The sequence below is a fragment of the Orycteropus afer genome, unplaced genomic scaffold (assembly GCF_000298275.1).
Source record: "Orycteropus afer afer isolate SDZICR_OR568_19922 unplaced genomic scaffold, OryAfe1.0 scaffold00200, whole genome shotgun sequence".
Classification (NCBI taxonomy): Eukaryota; Metazoa; Chordata; class Mammalia; order Tubulidentata; family Orycteropodidae; genus Orycteropus; species Orycteropus afer.
The window spans coordinates 3,805,500-3,819,751 of record NW_006921787.1 but is presented as its reverse complement, the minus strand read 5'-3'; the positions used below and the strand labels follow the sequence as shown (position 1 = coordinate 3,819,751).

At 35.1% G+C, this 14,252-nt stretch overlaps 1 non-coding gene across 1 annotated transcript; it reads left to right on the top strand.

Moving 5' to 3' along the window:
* Window positions 1–5,732: 5,732 nt before the first annotated feature.
* Window positions 5,733–5,805, top strand: TRNAK-UUU. The gene has a single exon. It is a non-coding gene; the product is annotated as a tRNA-Lys (tRNA).
* The last annotated feature ends 8,447 nt before the right edge of the window (window positions 5,806–14,252 follow it).

Here is a 14,252-nt window from a genome sequence, read left to right as displayed (position 1 = left end):
TTACGATGTGGACATGATACAAAACCCAGCATGATGAATACAGACTTTAGATAAATACAAGGTATGTAATTAAAATTGTTTATCTACTTGAAGATGAATACTTGTGAATTACAATAAAATTTTCTGAGTATCATACATATATAGATTTAAAAATATTGTATCTTAAGCAAATACTGTGGAAATGAAAATGATAAGTGTTAATAAATAGACTGATTTTATAGATAAATCAAAATCATCAAAAATTTTTGCATAAAATATGACAATATTGTTGTTTTTAGGTGCCCTCTAGTCAATTCCAACTCAAAGCTATCCGGTCTTCAAGAGTGAAACATTATTCAGTCCTGTGCTAACCTCACAATTGTTGCTGTTTGAGATCACTGTTGTAGCCACTGTGCCAATTTATCTCTTTGAGAGTCTTCCTCATTTTCACTGAGCCTCTACGTTACCAAGGATTATGTCCTTCTCCAGGAACTGGCCTTCATGATAATAATTCCAAAGTATGTGAGATAAAGTCTTGCCATCTGCACTTCTAAGGAACATTCTGGCTGTACTTGCTCCAAGATAGATTTGTTCATTCTTCTGGCAGTCCATAGTATAGTTAATGCTCTTTCCCAACACAATATTTCAAAGACATCAATTCTACTCTGGACTTCCTTATTCATTTTCCAGGTTTCATGTGCATATACGATAATTGAAAATACCGAGCGTTGTTTAAGGACCACCTTAGGACTCACAGTGACATCTTTGCTTTTTAGACTTTCAGGAGTTTTTTTTCTTTTCTTTTTTTTTTTTTGCTGCAGATTTGACTAGTGCAGTATATCCTTTAATTTCTTGACTGCTACTTCCTTGGGAGTTGATTTTGAATACAAGTAAAACTAAATACTTGATGACTTCAATATTTTCTTCATTTATCATGATGTTGCTTATTGCCCCAATTGTGAGGAATTTTGTTTTCTCCATGGTAAGGTGTAATCCATATTGAAGTCTGTAGTCTTTGACCTTTATCAATAAGTGTGTCAAGTCCTCTTTGTTTTGGAAACAGAGTTGTGTCATCTGCATATTTTAGGTTGATAATAAGTGTTCCTGATGCTGTGTTTGTCTTCCTATAGTCCAGATTTTCAGATAATTTGCCCAGAATACAGATTTAATAAATATAGTGAATGAATACAACCCTGACACACATCTTGCCTGATTTTAAAACACAGAATATTCCCAACTTTTGTTTGAATGACTGCCTCTTGATCTATGCACAGGTTATACATTAACACTGTTAAGTTCTCTGGAGTTCCCATTCTTCAAAGTGATATGCATACTTTGTTATGATCCACACAGTCAATTGCCTTTCTTTAATCAGTAAACAGAAGTAAATATCTTTCTTCTATACTCTAGTGCCAAGATCTTCTGTACTCTAGTGCCAAGATCTACCTAACATCATCAAATGATATTCCTTGTTCCACATCCTTTTCTGAATCTGGCTTGAATTCCTGGAAGTTCCTTTTCAATGTACAGCTGCAAACTTTTTTTGAATTATTTTCAGCAAAATTTTAATTGTCATATAAATTGTATTGTTTGATAATATTCACATTATCTTGGATTACCTTTCTTTGCAGTGGGCACCTATATGGATCTTCTAGTTTGGCCAGGTAATTATCTTCCAATTTTCTCCAACACTCTGCTGTCTTGATAATTATTGCTTTATTCTAAGTCTTAAAACCAGGAAGTGTATGTTCTCTCACTCTTTTCTTGTAGCATATTTTCTTGGTTATTTTAAGTCTTTTACTTTGTATTTACATTTTAGGATCAGTTTGTCCATATCTACAAAGCAAATTACTGGGATTTTGTTTGAGATTATATTGAATCTATAAATCTTAAGAAAAATTGTTATCAACTTCACAATTTTGAATATTCCAATCTGTGAACATGAAATATTTTTCCATTTATTTATATCCTTTTTTTAATCTCTTTAATTAGAGTTTATAGTTTCCTGCATATACATGCTATCCATATTTTCTTTGGTCTATACTGTAGTATTTTACTTTTTGGTGCTATTGCAAATCATATTTTTAAAATTATTTTCAAATTTAAATTGTTTATTACTTACATTTATCAAAGTAATTGGCTTTTGGACATTATCTTTGTATCCTGTGATCTTCCTATACTCATATATAACTTCCCGAAGTTGTTTTTCCTTTTATTTTTAAATACTTTGGGAGTATCTACATACACACTTTTATGCAAACACCAAGCAAAAAAAAAAACAAAAAACTCACTGCCATCGAGTTAGATCTGACCCATAGTCACCTCTCCTCGGGTTTCTGAGGCAGTATCACTATGGAAGTAATTTGCCCAACCTTCCTTCTGAGGAGTGGCTGATGGGTTTGATCTGCCAGCCTTCTGGTTAGCAGTCAAATGCCTTAGGCACCACATTACCAGATAGATCTCCCATCTGAAAACAGTGTTATTTCTTCCTTTCAATTTGAATACTTTTTATTTCTTTCTCTTGCTTATTTATTTATCTGAAATTACTTAGGGCTTCCAGTATGATGCTGAATAAGAGTGTTGAGGAAAACATCCTTGCCTTATTTTTGATCTGAGGGGAAAGCATCTAATTTCTCAACATTAAGAACTATTTGAGATATAAGACTGTGTTTGTTCATTTGCTTTTTACAACTATTTTTATACAGGTGTGGAAGTTTCTCTATGTTCTCAGTTGACTGAGAGAGAACTTTATCATGAGTGAATTTTATCAGAGTTAAATGTTTTTTCTACTTCAATTGATATTTGACTTTTCTTCTTTAACTTGTTGATATGGTGAATTTCACTAGTTGATTTTCGAATTTTGACACAGCTTTACACATATAGAATAAATGTCACGTGATTGCAGTGTATAATTCTTTCTATGCACTCTTGGATGTGATCTACTAATATTGAGAATTTTGCCTCTATGTACATGAGAAATATTGTTCTGTAACTTTCTTTCCTTGTACTGTCTTTATCTAGTTTTGTATTAGGGTATTGTTGTATTCATAGTATGAGATAGGAAGTACTTCCTCTGCTTCTATTTTTTTTTTTTTTTTTAAGAAATGAGGAGATACAGTATTTATTGTTCATTATATATTTCATAGAATTCACCAAAGAGATTATCTGGACTTGCTACTTTTTCTTTTGAAATTTCTTAATTATTGATTCAATTATTTAATAAATTTTGCATATTAAGATTACCTATTTCTTCTTATGAATTATGGTAAATTATTTATTTCAAAGAACTGGTCTATTCATCTAAGCTATGAAATTTATCAACATAGAATTATTCATTTTATTATTTTATAATACCTTTCATATCCTTATGATCACTAATAATGTCTTTTCTCCATTTATGATATTGGTAATTTGTGTATTCCCTTACTTTCTCTTGATTAGTGTGGATAGGATTTTATCAATTTTATTGATCTTTTCAAAGAAAGATTTTGGTTTAATTGATTTTCTCTATTGCTTTCCTATATTCAACTCCTTGATTCTTATCTATTTCAATAATTTTCTTCTTGCTTTAGGCTGAAATTGATTTTCTTTCTCAGGTTCCCTAATGGGAAAGTTAGGTTATTGCTTGTAACTATTTATTCTTTTCAAATGCATGATGAATGATTTATCACTATATTTTTTTTCTCCAAGTAGTAATTTCACTGCATCACACAAATATTGAATTCCATTTTCATTTTTATTTTGTGCAAAATAGTTTTAATTTCTCTTGAGACTTCTTATTTGACTCATGTATCATTTAAAAGTGTACTGTTCAATCTCCAGATATGTGGGAATTTTTCCACTATCTTCCTATTGATTTCTGGTTTAATTCTTTGTGTTATTCCTATTCTTTTAGTTTTTAAGGTGTGTTTTATTTTTCAGAATGTGGTCTATATTGATAAATATCCAATACAAGACATGTAATCTGCTGCTGTTGAACATTTATTCTATAAATGCCAGTTTGATTGACATTTCCATTTTCATCCGTTATAGACTTACTGATTTTCTGTCAGTTTGACCTATCAATTACTGAAATAAGGAGGTTGACATCTCCAAGAATAATAATGGATTTGTCTAAATCTCCTGTCAGTTCTATTAAAGATTGATTTACATTTTTTGATGTTCTGTTTTTAGGTACATAAACATTAAGGGTTGTTACTTCTTCACAGAGATTTATAATTTTGTCTTTTATGTAATACCTTTCTTCATACCTGATAATTTTTTTTATTCTGAAGTATGCTTTGACTGAAATTAATGTAACTAATCCATATTACTTTTGATTGATATAAGCATGGCACATCCTTTTTAACCTATCTGCTTTTTACATATAAAGTCTTTATATATAAAGTGTGGACAGCATATTATTGAATGTTTTCTATTCTTGTTTTTTTAATCAACAAGTCAACTTCAACAAGACAATTTCTGACTTAAAATTGGTTATTTACATTCTTTACATTTAGAATTATAATTATTGTGTTGTTGTTTTTAGATGTTTCTTGGTTGACTTTAACTCATAGCGACTAATTAATATCTACCATGTTTGTAACTGTTATCTGTATATTGCATTTGTTCCTTGTTTTCCATCTTTTATGCTTTCTCTGATGTTATTTGAGCTTTTTATATCTTCCCTTTCATTTAGTCTCTTGGTGTATCAATTATATATCTTTTAAAATTAATAGTGCTTACGTAGAGTTGCTAATATACATGTTTATCTTATATAAATCACTTTAAAATAACTTGTACTGTTTCATGCAGAGTGCAGGTATCTTATAGTAGCGTTTCCAGTTCCTCCTTGATATTCTTTATGTTATTTCTGTCATTCCTTTCACTTATTCGTATGCTACAATCATTCCATACATTGCTATTCTTATTAAGTGATGAAGACAGTTAAACTTTAAATCAATAAAGTTAATAAATAATATTTTTCAGTTTTCTTTTATTTATCCCTTCTCCAGTACTCTTTTTTTCTTTATCTATCACTGATTATACGACTTATCTTCCTTCCCCTTAAAGAACTTTTTTTAACATTTATTACTGGCACGTTAATTTTGTTTGAGAAAGTTGTTATTCCTCCTTCTCTTTTGATGATATATATCCAGGTTAGTGTTTTTGTTTTGTTTTGGCCTTTTTATTTCTCCCTTCAGCACTTACAGATTTCACATGATTCTTTTCTTGCTTGCATGGCTTCTAACCTAAAGTCTGCTATTACTCTTATCTTTATCCTACTATATATAAAGCAGATTTTTTTTTTCCAATCTGCCATCTTTCATGTTTTTCCTCATTGCCTTCATATTTCTGCAAAATGAATAGTCCACTCATGAGCTGTTATCTACACGGGGACCATTTACAAAAACACATGCAAAGTTTTGTGACTTTTCCTGACTGATGTTCTCTGAGATTCCTGGCTCTGATTTTGTGCTTGTCAATAATTTGGAAAAATTTTAGCCTTGATTAGTTCAGACATTGTTTTAACCCCATATTCTCTTATTTCTCCCTCCATATCCGATTACATGTATGTTACGTCTTTTAAAATTGCACCACTCTCCTTTGATCTTCTGATCTCTGTGCATGTGTGCTTGAGAGAGAGAGAGAGAGAGAGAGAAGAGGGAGCACCAGCGCAAGTGCTTTCTCCTTGCATTTGAAGTAGAAAGCTTTATCGATCTATTTCACACTCACCAATTTTTAATATGATCATGTCTAGTCTACTGGTAAGAGCCTGGGTAGCTCAGTTGGTAGAGCATCAGGCTTTTAATCTGAGGGTCCAGGGTTCAAGTCCCTGTCTACGTGGCTAGTTACTTTTGGGAGCTCTGGTAGCATAGTGGCTAAAGGCACTTGACTACTAACCAGAAGGCTGGCAGTTCAAACCCACCAGCCACTCCTCGTAAGGAAGATGGGGCAATCTACTTCCATAGTGATACTGCCTTGGAAACCCAAGGAGGGGTCACTATGAGTTGGGTCCCACTCGAAGGCACATAACAACAACACAACAAGAAGTCTCCTGGTGAGTCTATCAAGGACATTCTTTCTGTTACAATGTTTTATTTTATTTTTAGCATTTCCTTTTGGTTGGTAGTTTTTATCTTCCGCTCACCTCACTCACTCATTTTTTTTTTTTTTTATTGTATCTTGTCTACTTTTTCCATTAGCACCTTTAACATATTAATCACGGTTACTTTAAGTACCCCGCTTGAAAATTTCAACATCTGTGTCATATCTGTGTCTGGTTATAATGCTGTTTTTGTTTTTCCTGTTCAAATCTGTCTTTTTCTTTCTTTCTTTTCTGAAGCTTGGCCAGTATATCTCAGATAATAGGAATTGAGGTCAGAAGGATTTTTGTATCAAGTTTTATTTTAATCTGTCTAAGAGCTGGTCTGTGTTTCATATTTCCTGTAGTTTTAGGTACAAGTGACTTCAAATTCCTCTAGGGTCATTGTTTTTGTTCTCACTTTGAGAACTGTTCACTTTAAGCACCACAACTTTCCTCAGAGAAAGGGTGTGTTTTTCATTTTGCCACCTGTAATACACATGTTAGGAAACTGTTAGAGTTATGTAAAGAGATGGAGGAATGAATTCTATAAACTTATGACTAAATTTCAGTCTTTTACTTGGTATGTCCCTGGATCTTTGAAAATGTTTCTTAATCTTCACCTCCCCATATATGAGATAGGAAAGCTAGAGGGTGCTGAAGTAGGAAATAATGCCCTCCCTCAAATGGAATAGGAGCTCTGGTAGCATAGTGGCTAAAGCACTTGACCGCTAACCAGAAGGCTGGAGGTTCAAACCCACCAGCCACTCCTCGGAAGGAAGGTTGGGCAATCCTACTTCCGTAGTGATACTGCCTCGGAAACCCAAGGAGGGGTCGCTATGAGTCAGGGCCAACTCAATGGCACATAACAACAACAACAACAACTCAAATGGAATAAGGCCTCGATTAAGTCTTTTTTCCTGAACAGGAAGCATTTGTTGTGGAGAACACTATTGATATATTTCACAGTGGTTGCTCTTCTCTTCCCCGTCCAGTGCTAGGACAGAATCTTTCTTGTCTTTTACCATGAGAACCCAGTACAGTTCCTACAGATAAAGTCCCAGAAGTGTCTCTTCGAAGATTGTGGATCACAGGAGTTTTCACTCTTAAATTAGTCCACAAACTCCATCAATTCATCAAATTTACTGTTTAAGTGATCATACCACATCCATGATCTCAATGCCTTGGAAGTAAATGCAGAAGAATGGAGGAATCCTATGGCGGCATAAATGGAAAAAAGATACACAGAAATTACTACAATTCAGTAGATTCTGAGACTGGATTGAAGAAGTACTTTCAGTCAAATTGCAATGTATATAAATTAGTGTTAATTTATGCACAGTGTAAATGAACAAAAACAAACATAAAAAAACAAACAAACAAAAACAGCCATTAGCTTAGGAGTATCAGACTTAATAACAGTAGGCCAAGATGCAGATAGCCAACCTCTCATAGTGCCAAGCATTAGGGTGTTTGCATGAATGTTGAAAGGTCAATAGTTTGAACCCATCAGCTTCTTTGTGGGAGAAAAATGAGGCAATCTGGTTTTACAAACATTTAGTGCCTTGGAAACACTATAGGGCAGCCTAGTCTGGCCTATAAATTCATTGTGAATTGAAATCTACTTGGTAGTAATGTCATAGTTATTTATTTATTTATTTAATTGTGATGTGTGTGAAAGTTTACAGAGCAAATTCACTTTCCAAACAGCAGCTCACATACACTTTGTCTCACGATATTGACTACAATTTACCACAATGAAATAGCTCCCCTCCCACTTCCTCCCCATAGTTACCTCTTCCCTGTGTCCTTCCCTCCATGCACTCCTGGCCCTTGAGATGTCTGCTTGTACACACACAGCCCTTCTAGTCTCTCATGATAGTTATCTCCAAGGAGTGTATATGTCCAATGTAAATGTTCACATCATATCCCTGTTTGTGTTTGGCTGGAAGCCACAGGAGTGGGTTCAATTTCAGATCTGAAGGGCAAGTAGGGGCCATAGTATCAAGTGTTCTATCCCATCAGGCTCCATCAGACCAGCAAACCTGTTCCTTTTTTTTTTTTTTTTTAATGATTTGAGCTTTGTTCCATATGTTTCTCCCATTCTATCCAGTATTTCCTACATAGATTCCCCTCTGAGTTATTGACAGTGGCAACCAGGCACCATCTTCTTCTTCTGGTCTCATAATCATATAGGCTGAGGATCACATAGTATACCAGTCACTTTGACTAATTGTTTCGATGTGTCTTTGGTTTCCTCCATTCTTCTTTGCTCTGGACGAGGACAGCATCTAGATGTTGCTTGCAAGTTTTAAGATCCCAGTTGCTACTTGCCAATGTAGGATGGGGGATACTGTTCTTGTGTAGTATATTATGTAAATTGAACTTGATGTGCCCTGCTACGGTGGTTCTGAGCCCATAAGTCCAACTGCTCACTCCCTCTGGGTAGATGGCTGCACCCAAGAAGTGACTACAACCTTGTCCCTTCTCAGCTCTGCTATATACGTGGAAATTCTTACAGAACATACCAATACACTTGTAGAAACATTGTCTGCCAATCTTATACATGGTTTTGGGCACATTCCTCCCCTGCATAGACGTAACTAATAATTCAGTCTGTCCACCCATCTATCCATTTGTATATCCACATTTGCCTTCACTGACAACACAATACTGTAAGTGTAAAATGGTTCATCTTTGAGGTCTGTAACTCCCATGTATCTCTCTATGTCTTGCTCATCAATGTTGATTACTCACATTTGGTACATTGCCCTTTTCTTCACCCAAATCAATATTTGTCTCTACCTACCTAATGGTGTTCCCTCCCTTCCCCTTGATAACAAACAAAGAACATTTCCTTCCATATATAAACTTTCCTTGACTTTTTACAATAATGGACTAATACAATATTTGTCCTTCTGTGATTGGCTTATTTCAGCCTAATTTCCTCCAAGTTCATCCACATTATGTAGTCTTTTGAAGATTTTATGTTATTCTTTAGGGTTGCATAGTATTCAATTGTGTGTATCTACCATAGTTTGTTTATTCATTCTTCAGTTGATGGACACTTAGGTTGTTTCCATCTTTTGGCTATTGTAAATAGGGCTGTGATGAACATGGTGTGCATATATCTATTCTTGTCCTGGCTTTCACTTCTTTAGGATATACACCTACAGCAAAGGCTGGGTCAAATGGTATTTCTAATTCCAACGTCATAAGGAATCACTATACTGCTTTCCATAGTGGTTGTATCATTTGAAAGTCCCACCAGCAGTGTATGAGAGTCCTAATCTCTTGACACCCTCACCAGCATTTGTTATTTTCTGTCTTGTTGAACTTGCTACTAGTGCTGGGGTAAGATACTTTGATTTGGATCTCTCTAATGGCTAATGATCATGAGCAGTTCTTCATATGTTTGTTGGCTGCCTGAATAGAGGTTTGGTGAAGTGTTTATTCATGTTTTCTGCCCATTTTTTAATTGGATTGTTTGTTTTTTTGTTGTTGAGGTGTTGGAGTTTTCTATAACTCTAGAGATAAGTCCCTTCTCAGATATGTCATTGCCGAATATGTTTTCCCAATCTGTAGGTTCTCTCTTGACTCTTGGAGAAGTCTTTGGAAGCACATGAAAATTTAATTTTTAGAAGGTCTCATTCATCTAGTTTCTCTTCTGCTCTTTGTGCCTTTTGGGTTATGTTGTTGTTGTTGTTGTTGTTGTTATGTGCCGTTGAGTCAGACCCGACTCATAGTGACCCGTCCTTGGGTTTCCAAGACAGTATCACTATGGAAGTAGATCGCCCAACCTTCCTTCCAAAGAATGGCTGGTGGGTTTGAACTGCCAGCCTTCTGGTTAGCAGTCAAGTGCCTTAAGCACTACACTACCATATCTTCTCTGCTTGATAATCTATTTATGCTATAAAATAGGGCCCCTAAATTTGCCCCTACTATTTCCTTGAGGAACTTTATACTTTTAGGTTTCACATTTAAGTCTTTGATTCATCTGGAGTCAGTTTTTGTGTATGGTGTGACGTAGAGATCTTTTTTCATTTTTCTGCAAATGGGTATCTACTGTTGTCAGCACCATTTATTATTAAACAGACATTCTCTTCCCCCATTTAATGGATTTTGGTCTTTTGCCAAAGATCAGCTGACCATGTTGTTGTTGTTTTGTGCCGTCGAGTTGGACCCGACTCATAGCGAGCCCTCCTTGGGTTTCCAAGGCAGTATCACTACAGAAGTAGATTGCCCCATCTTCCTTCTGAGGAGTGGCTGGTGGATTTGAACCTCCAGCCTTCTGGTTAGCAGTCAAGTGCTTTAGGCACTACGCTACCAGAGCTCCCAGCTGACCATAGGTCAATGGATATATTTGTGGGTTCTCAATTCTATTCCATTGGTCTATGTGTCTGTCATTATACTAATACCAGGCAGTTGTGACTACTGTAGCTGTATAGTAGGTTTTGAGATCTGGCAATGTGAGACCTCCTACTCTGTCCTTATTCCTCAATAGTGCTTTGCTTATCCAAGGTCTCTTTCCTTTCCATATAAAGTTAGTGATTTTTTTTCATATCTGTAAACAATGCTGAAGGAGCTCTAGTAGCATAGTGGCTAAAGCACTTGACTGCTAACCAGAAGGCTGGCGGTTCAAACCCACCAGCCACTTCTCAGAAGGAAGGTTGGGCAATCCTACTTCCGTAGTGATACTGCCTCAGAAACCCAAGGAGGGGTCGCTATGAGTCGGGGCTGACTCGATAGCACATAACAACAACAACAACAAACAATGTTGATGGGATCTGGATTGGGATTTCATTGGATGTATAGATTGTTTTGGGTAGAATGGACATTTTCACATTGTTCTATCTTCCTATCCACGGGCATGTATGTTTTTCCATTTAGATCTCTTATGTTTTCTTGTAGTAGACTTTTATATTTTTCTTTGTATAAGTCTTTTGTGTCCCTTGTAAGATTTCCAAGTATATTATTTTTTGATGTTGTTATTGTTGTTATGTGCTGTTGAGTTGGCCCCGACTCACAGTGACCCCTCCTTGGGTTGCCAAGGCAGTATCACTATAGAAGTAGATTGCCCAACCTTCCTTCCGAGGAGTGGCTGGTGGGTTTGAACCTCCAGCCTTCTGGTTAGCAGTCAAGTGCCTTAGCCATTCTAAATGGTATTGATTTTCTTATTTCTTTTTCAGCAATGTGTTTGCTGGTGTAGAGGAATACAGCTGATTTTTGGATGTTGATCTTGTATCCTGCCACAATGCTAAATCTCTCAATTAGTTCCAGTGGATTTTTTTACTGAGTCTCTTGGGTTTTTTAGGTATGGGATCATATCATAAGCAAATAGGGATAGTTTGACTTCTTCTTTACCAATTTGGATGCCTTTGATAGCCTTTCTTGCCTTATTGCCCTAGCTAGGACTTCCAATGCAATGTTGAATAGAAGTGGTGATAGAGGGCATCCTTGTCTGGTTCCTGTTCACAAAGGGAATGGTTTCAGTCTCTACATTGAGAATAATGCTGGCTGTTGGTTTTGCATAAATGTCCTTTATTTTGTTGAGGAATGTCCCCTCTATTCCTATTTTGCCAAGAGTTTTGATCAGGAATGGGTGTTGGGTTATATCAAATGACTTTTCTGCATCAATTGATATGATCATGTGGTTCTTTTCCTTTATTTTATTTATGTGATGGATGATGTTGATTGTTTTAGAAATGTTGAACCATCCTTGCATACCTGATATGAACCACATAATGAATTATTTTCTTGATATGCTGTTGGAGTCTATTGGCTAGGATTTTGTTGAAGATTTTTCATCTATATTCATGAGGAATATTGGTATTTAGTTTTCCTTTTGAGTGATGTCTTTACCTGGTTTGGTATCAAGGTTATGCTTGCTTCATAAAAAGAATTAGGGAGGATTCCATCCTTTTGTATGTTTTGGAACAGTTTGAGTAGGATTGGTGTCAGTTCTTCTCTGAATGGTAGAATTCTCTGAAGCCATCTGGGCTAAGATTATTTTTTTGTTGGTATTTTTTTGATGACCTGTTCAATTTCTTCTTTTGTTATGGATTTGTTCAACTTTTCCACCTCAGTCTGTAGTAGTTTGGCTAAGTAGTGTGTTTCCAGAGATCTGTTTATTTTCTCCAGATTTTCAAATTTATTGGAGTACAGTCTTAATAGTATCCTATTATACTTTTTATTTCAGTTGGTTCTGTTATGATGTCATCCATTTTGTTTCTTATTCATGTTATTTGTATTCTCTCCCTCTTTTCCTTTGTTAAATTTTCCAGTGGCTTGTCAATTTTATTTATCTTTTAAAAAAACCTGGGAGCTCTGGTGGTATAATGCCTAAGACATTTGGATCCTAACCAGAAGGCTGGTGGTTCAAAGCCACCAGCCACTCCTCAGAAGGAAGGTTGGGCAATCTATTTCCGTAGTGATACCACCTTGGAAACCCAAGGAGACGTTGCTGTTAGTCGGATCCAACTCAATGTTTTTGGTTTTTGGTTTCAAAAAACTAACTTCTCGTCTTGTTGATTTTTTTCTATTATCTGTCTGTTTTCTGGTTCTTTGACTTCTGATCAAACCTTTATTATTTCTTATTTTTCTGGTGACTATAGGCTTTTCTTGCTGTTCTTTTTCTAATTGTTGGAGATGTTGGTTTAAAGGGCTGATATTGGCTCTTCTTTTTTTGATGTGCTCATTAATTGGTATAAATTGGCCCCTGATAACCATTTTTGCTGTGTCCCAAAGATTTTGGTATGGTATGTTGAGTTTTCATTCTCATCTGATTCAAGGAATTTTTTAATTTTGTTTTTTATTTCTTCTCTTCCCAGTCTTTCTTAAGGAGGGTGTTGTTCAATTTCCATGTGTTCACTCTTGTTTTTCATAAGTCATCCTATTATTGATTTCTAATTTGGTAGCATTGTGACCTGAGAAGATGCTTTGCAGCATTTAAATGTTTTTAAATTTCTTAAGGCTTGCTTTATGACCTACCATTTTCCAGTGCAAATGTTCCATGTCCACTGGAAAAGAATGTATATTGTGCTGTTGTTGGATGAAGTGTTTGGTAGATATCTATAAGGTCAAGTTAGTGGATTGTATTGTTTACCTCTTCTGTGTTTTTGTTGAGTTTTTTCCCAGTTGTTCTATCTTTCATTGAAAGTGGTGTATTAAAGTCTCCCATTATGACTGTGGAGTCATCTATTTGCCTTTTCAACTCTTTTAAAGTCTGAATTATGTATTTTGGGGCACTTTCATAGGGTTCATAGATATATATTATGGTTATATCTTCTTGTTCAATTGGTCCTTTAATCAATATGTAATGTTCTTCCTTGTCTCATAGGGTGGATTTTGTCTTAAAGTCAATTTGATCAGAAATTAATATTGCCACTCCTATTCTTTTTTTGGTTGATATTTGCTTGATAGATATTTTTCCAGCCTTTGATTTTTAGTGTATTTTAGTGTTTGTCTCTAAGGTGTGTCTCTTGTAAACAGCATATTGATGGGTTATGTTTTCTTGTCCAGTCTGGAACTCTCCATCTCTTGAGTGGTGCATTTAATCCATTAACATTCAGTGTAATTATCAATAAGTATGAATTGATTGCTGTCAGTTTGCTCTGTGTTTTATCATGGTGTTCCTGGTTTATTTGTTTGATATAACATTATGTTTATGAATCATATTATCATTTCCTTTGTTGTTATTGTTTTAGTATTTACTAAATATTTGTGCTTGTCCTCTTTTTTATTGTGATTTGAAGGTTTATCATGTTTCTTTGAGGTTACCCTTTGATTTATAATTTTCTCCTCAAGTTTAGAATAATCCATTCTATCTTGCTACTCTCTTGACTTCCTCACCATTCAGATGTTCTGTAACTACAATATCCTTCCCCTCTCTTTGGTTTGTAGTTGTCCTCATTTGCTAATTGATGTCTCTGCTTCCCTATTTATAATCTTGCAAGCTTGTTCTACTTTGGCTTTGTCCATAGCTGTGTTGGTTTTTGGGTTATAACATCTTATTTATTCATGATCAGTTGTTTTTGCTATTATTGGTTCTCTGTTCAAAGGACACCCTTTATTGTCTCTTCTAAGGTTGGTATGGTTTTAACAAATTCCCTTAATTTCTGATTATCTAGAAATCTCTTAATTTCATTATCATATTTGAATGACAATTTTGCAGGATATATAATTCTTGATTGGAAATTTTTCTCTTTCA